The sequence below is a fragment of the Haliotis rubra genome, unplaced genomic scaffold (assembly GCF_003918875.1).
Source record: "Haliotis rubra isolate DU_JTF1 unplaced genomic scaffold, ASM391887v1 Scf599, whole genome shotgun sequence".
NCBI lineage: Eukaryota > Metazoa > Mollusca > Gastropoda > Lepetellida > Haliotidae > Haliotis > Haliotis rubra.
Genome location: NW_025767300.1, coordinates 598,500 through 605,213, shown reverse-complemented (window position 1 = coordinate 605,213; position 6,714 = coordinate 598,500). Strand labels below are relative to the sequence as shown.

At 41.4% G+C, this 6,714-nt stretch overlaps 1 long non-coding RNA gene across 1 annotated transcript; it reads right to left on the bottom strand.

The window, feature by feature from the left end:
• Positions 1–1,482: 1,482 nt before the first annotated feature.
• Positions 1,483–2,118, bottom strand: LOC124255241. Its single transcript, XR_006892649.1, has 3 exons — positions 2,042–2,118; positions 1,661–1,807; positions 1,483–1,578 (listed from the first exon to the last, which is right to left on the bottom strand). It is a non-coding gene; the product is annotated as an uncharacterized LOC124255241 (long non-coding RNA).
• Positions 2,119–6,714: the final 4,596 nt, after the last annotated feature.

Sequence of the window (6,714 nt, the reverse complement as noted above, 5' to 3'; positions counted from 1 at the left end):
ATGTACATGATCTAACCAAGGTGTCAGGGTTATAACACACACTATGTACATGATCTAGCCAAGGCATCAATTAGGGGTATAACACATGCTATGTACATGATCTAGCCAAGGCATCAGTCTGGGAAATGTTTTATTCTATAAGTAAAGTGTCCAACAAAGGTTTTGTTAATGAAAACAATGAATTTAAATATGTGTTGGTTAACAAACATGTTGCAGCAGTGTAATTATTATCCACAAGTTTTGGCTGATGAGTGGTATCTTTGAAATCAAAGGCCTTTGTAGCAGCCTGCAGAACTAAACCAAACTTCTCATACTGTGAAAATTTGATTGACCGAGTAGATTTCAGCCATGCATCATTGACTCCTTAGTTGTATGTAAATAATTTATAACATAAATGTATAAACTTGCATGTGGAGAGTGTTTCTACTTGTTTTTTGTAAATGTTGCTGAGTTACCTCATTAAAGTCAAATCTTTTGCTCCAACATGAGACCTCTCAGCATGATGATCTGGGGACATGTGGAAGTTTTAGTCCACAAATTGGCATCTAGACTTCTAAATTCTTGCTTTCAATTGCAGAAACATAAAGCAGCGGATTACTTCCAATAATGTCAACATTCCTGAATTGAGAGGGTAAAGATATGAAACCAAATAATTTTACAGCTGAGATGTGATTGCTTCTCTTTTTGCACCGTCTATTTGTATTTGAAGTCAAACTTCACTCAGGTTTCATCTAATCTAAACCTGAGTTTCAATTAAGGGTGTATATGCCTACCAAAGGGTATTTTGTACATTTCATGTCATTAGGTGGACAGGGTCACAAAGTTTTACATCTTATTAATTTGGTTCAAAGGCACATCTACTATTTATCACACCTATAGAATAAGTTTTGATCATGCTTGATTGAAGTGGACTGGTTCACCAAAACAGAACACTAGACACTTTGCTCATAAAATATTTGATAACAGTGAGATCATGCATTCTACCCATAGTGATTACAAGGTTACAGTGCAGCATGTAATACCTATTGGTTACAATGTTGTGCATGTAATACCTATTGGTTACAACGTTGTGCATGTAATACCTACTGGTTACGATGTTGTGCATGTAATACCTATTGGTTACGATGCATTGAGTGAATTTAGTTTTATGCTGCACTCAGCAATATTCCTGCTAGATGGCAGTGGTCTGTAAATAATCGAGTCTGGACCAGATAATCTTGTGATCAACAGCATGTGTCAACCAAGTCAGCTAGCCTGACCACCCGATCCTGTTAGTCGCCACTTACGACAAGCATGGGTTACGATGGGTGGTTACGATGCAGCATGTAATACCTATTTGTTACAATGTTGTGTTATGATGCAGCGTGTCATACCTACTGGTAACAATGTTGTGTTATGATGCAGCATGTAATACCTATTGGTTACAATGTTGTCTTATGATGCGGCGTGTCATACCTACTGGTAACAATGTTGTGTTATGATGCAGCATGTCATACCTATTTGTTACAATGTTGTGTTACGATGCAGCATGTCATACCTACTGGTAACACTGTTGTGTTATGATGCAGCATGTCATACCTACTGGTAACAATGTTGTGTTATGATGCAGCGTGTCATACCTATTGGTTAGAATGTTGTGTTATGATGCTGCATGTCATACCTATTGGTTACAATGTGTTACGATACAGCATGTCATACCCATTGTTTACAATGCAACATGTAATACCTATTGTTACAATGTTGTGTTACGATGCAACATGTCATTCCTATTGGTAACAGTGTTGTGTTGTGATGCAGCATGTCATATCTATTGGTTATAATGTGTTACAATGCAGCATGTCATACCGATTGGTTACAATGTGTTACAATGCAGCATGTAATACCTATTGGTAGCAATGTTGTGTTATCATGCAGCGTGTCATACCTACTGGTTACAATATTGTGTTATGCAGCATGTCATACCTACTGGTTACAATGTTGTGTTATCATGCAGCGTGTCATACCTACTGGTTACAATATTGTGTTATGCAGCGTGTCATACCTACTGGTTACAATATTGTGTTATGATGGTTAGCATAACAGCACTTGGTTAGAGTGGTTTTTTGACGATTCAGTGTGTAATACCAATGCTGTCCTGTTATTGCTTGAGGCAAGTGTAAGTTAAGAAGTATTAGTAGAAGCCCAATAGACACCATCCATGTATGTAGTGTTGATATTGATTTTATTGAAGACAGATCATAACTTGCTGGATAAAAAGACCAATTCTGCATATGTACTGATCACTCTCCACGCCCCCACTTCCTATTGTCATGTAGGTGGAATATTGCTTAGTTTAGTTTCAAACAACAAACATGTGTCAGTTTAATATAACCTGATGTTGTTCAAGGTTCTTCCTGAAGGATCTCATCTAAACTTAATAGTTTGGACTTTATTCAGAGATATGTATTGTAATTTAATTTATATGAATCACTTGAAATGTAAAATGTGTGTTCGATAGCTTTAAAGTTCATTAAAGACATTAAAGGGTTCATCATTGTTTTCACAGATGGTGCTGTAAATAGCTTTATAGGATTATTGGTGTATGTGTTAGTAGATATGATGAAATATATTGTGTGTAAATAAATATAATAATTTAAGGAAAATTGTTAACTTCTTTCATTTAGTGCAAATATTTTCTCTTGGTGAAATTATCCCCAGGGTCCCTGGTCCGCAGTTGTCCATGCCTTTTGGAAGAGTTCATCAAAGGGGATCAGCTTGTTACAGTGTGTGTCACCATGCCCCTACTCCATGGATCCTTGTATATGCTTTAGCATCCTGGTCCAAGCTCACTGACATACATAAAGCCATGTTGCATATTTATTTTCAGTAGTACAGTGGTACATGGCCTGTTGAAACTCCAGTCTTGGTAACAGTGTCACGTCACCTCCAGCCTTGGTAACAGTGTCACATCACCTCCAACCTTGGTAATAATGTCATGTCACCTGCAGCCAGGGTAACAGTGTCATGTTACCTCCAGCCTCGGTAACAGTGTCATGTCACCTGAAGCCAGGGTAACAGTGTTATGTCACCTCCAGCCCTGGTAATAGTGTCGTGTCACCTGTAGCCTTGGTAACAGTGTCATGTCACCTCTAGCCAGTGCAACAGTATCATGTCACCTCTAGCCAGGTAACAGTATTATGTCACCTCTAGCCAGGGTAACAGTGTCATGTCACCTCCAGCCCTGGTGATAGTGTCATTGCACCTGTAGTCTTTGTAACAGTGTCATGTCGCTTCAACCTTGGTAACAGTGTCGTATTACCTCTAGCCAGGGTAACAGTGTCATGTAACCTGTAGCGAGGGTAACATTTTTTATGTACCCTCTAGCCTTGGTAACAGTGACATGCCACTTCAGCCTGCGTAACAGTGGCATGTCACCTCCAGCCCGGGTAATAGCGTCATGTCAACTCCAGCCTTGGTAACAGTGTCATGTCAACTCCAGCCAGGGTAACAGTGTCGTGTCAACTCCAGCCTTTGGTAATAGTGTCAGTCACCTCCAACCAGGGTAACAGTGTCATGTCAACTCCAGCCAGGGTAATTTGTCGTGTCAACTCCAGCCAGGGTAACAGTGTCATGTCAACTCCAGCCTTTGGTAACAGTGTCAGTCACCTCCAACCATGGTAACAGTGTCAGTGTGTCACCTCCAACCATGGTAACAGTGTCAGTCACCTCCAACCAGGGTAACAGTGTCATGTCAACTCCAGCCAGGGTAACAGTGTCGTGTCAACTCCAGCCAGGGTAACTGTCATGTCAACTCCAGCCTTTGGTAACAGTGTCAGTCACCTCCAACCAGGGTAACAGTGTCAGTGTGTCACCTCCAACCATGGTAACAGTGTCAGTCACCTCAAACCAGGGTAACAATGTCAGTCACCTCAAACCAGGGCCTAGATTTTCGAAGCTCTATTAGCGCTAAGATAGTCGTAAGTGCCATACATTAACATTAACCTACGACTATCTTAGCGCTAAGAGAGCTTCAAAAATCTAGGCCCAGGGTACCAGTTTCATGTCACCTCAAGCCAGGGTAACAGTGTCATGTCACCTTTTGTCAGTGACCTAAGTAGTCGGAAAACGTTCATCACGTGGTTTGTGTGATGAAGCGCACCCCTTGTCATTATGGTAAGCTGGTATTAGGTATTGACGTCATATATGCTGACTGTTTTCGGTGATTTATGAATTAACAAGCAGTAAAGACCCCTGGGGACATACTTAGTATATCATATAGCATGTCATCAGTGGACTAGCTCTGAAAAGATCAGTATCCATAAGTGATTACTTGTATGCATGACTTATGGTTTGATACCTGTAAATGCCACATGGTCTTGAACATTTGTATGCGGTTTGTCAGTAAAGTTAGATCCCAAAGTAGTGAACAGCCTTGTTCCGCATGTGATCCGCATTGTACTTCCCTAATATCATCATAGACCTGAATAGTTGCTGCTCATGAGGCACCCACTGGTAATTGAGCTGGAACCTCAACCGGACAATTCACTCTCTCACTCACTCACTCACTCACACACACACTCACTCACTCACTCACTCACACACTCATTCACTCACACACTCACTCACTCACTCACTCAGTGGTTTGTAGGTGCTGCAATATCAAAAACACTGCAAACACATGTACAATCCAAATAAACCCTTTCCCCTGTTGACTTTGAGACAGGAGTTTAGGAAGTAGCATTTCATTTGATCATCCATAATGTATCTGATGAGAAAGAAGTTATGAATGCATGTTTCACTGGTAAGTAGTCAACGGAAACGTTCACACGCACGCACGCACGCACGCACGCACGCACGCACGCATACACACACGCCATGATAGCTCCTTCAGCCAGCCTTAGACATACTCCCTGGTTATAGCAAGTGCGATAAACTGATTTCCAGTCAGATGGTGTTCAACCCACCTGACTGTAGAGCACCAGAGATCCAGCAACATGGATGTATACATGTTAGAACTGAATAAACATCTAGGACACAATATAAGCTACTCCGGTATGTAAAAGTTGTAAAACACATCCTATGTTTAAAATCCATATTCATGGACCTCTTGAGGTACATGTGGTCGCCCTAGTAACACAAATGTGTCAGTAGTCAGTAGTTATGGAGCAGTATGTATGAGTTCATTTCTTGCGATTGTTAGTGGCAGCATAATGCAAGCGCTCGTAAAATGTCAAACGTTAATTATTTTGTTGGGAGGAAATTATAGTTTTCTGTCAGCTATTTCTGGGACAAACTCCCATATTCAAGATGTCTAGAAGGCTGGTTGTACGGATATAAGAGCGAGATCACCAGGATTCGTGGCCTCCTATGACTTGACTATCTACTTGTCCATTGCGGGCGGGATAGCCATCAAGTAAACACAAACTTTCTTATCTGCTTCCAACACTATACCAAACCGCCTCCGTGGTGTAGTGGTTAGAGCGTCTGCCTGGAGAGCGGAAGGTCCGGGGTTCGATCCCCGACCGCGTCATACCAAAAGACGTTAAAATATGGTACTTGTTGGTCCCTGCCTGGCGCTCGGCATTAATGGGTACAACAAGGACTGGTCGGCTCGGAGTCCGTATAATGTGTCTGAGTGGGGTATTCATGCTTCACTGCGGCATGGTATCTCAGTGGGCTAGCACTATAAAACCAGCTTAAGTCTGGGCTAGTACAAGCAGCCGCACATACACGTACACACGCATGCACGTCGTCATATGAGCGAAATATTCTCAAGCACGACGTAAAACCCAATTTCACCTCACCTCCAACACTATACCAAAAATTCGAGAACGGACAACTAGCCTCACTCAAAACAGGCATCTGCGGCAAACTCTGGACATTCGTGAGTGCAGAGATTCAGACAATAGTGCTTGCGTTTAGCGCGAAGCGGGGGATATAGTATTAGGCTCCGTCCGTCCGTACGTACGAATTGGAATATCTTAAGAACCGTTGACTAGATTCTTTTCATATTTGGTACCTAGGTTCATCACAGTATATGAAAGGACCAAGTCAGGTTTGGTGACCTTGACCTTCATTTCAAGGTCACAAGGGGACTTTAACGTTTTACCTGCATGTTAAGCTATCTCAAGAACCGTTCTCTGGATTTTTTTTATATTCAATACCAAGCTTTATCTAGGGAAGGCGCAGGACCCTGTCGATTTTGGTGACCTTCACATCATATTCAAGGTCATGGCGACACTTTGAAGATTTCGGCATATTAACCTGCATCTTATGCTTGTCAGCGAGATACCTCAAGAATCATTCACTGGAGTTTCTTCATATTTGACACCAAGCTTCGTCCAGGGAAGGCGCAGGGCCCAGTCGATTTTGGTGACCTTCACTTAATTTCAAGGTCACAGAGACACTTTGAAGATTTCAGCATATTAACCTGCATGTTAAGATAGTCATCAAGATATCGCAAAAATATTCACTCGATTATCTTCATATTTGACACCAAGCTTCATCTAGGGAAGGCCCAGGGCTCAGTAAATTTTGGTGACATTCACATAATTTTCAGGGTCACGACGACACTTTGAAGATTTCAGCATGTTAACCTGAATTGTCAGCAAGATATTTCAAGAACGATTCACTGGATTTTCTTCATATACTTTCAAGACTTCCCTTGAATGTTTTTCAATAAGCTATTTCTTTAGTACTATTTTTGCATATTTCATACACTATGTCAAGGTCAAA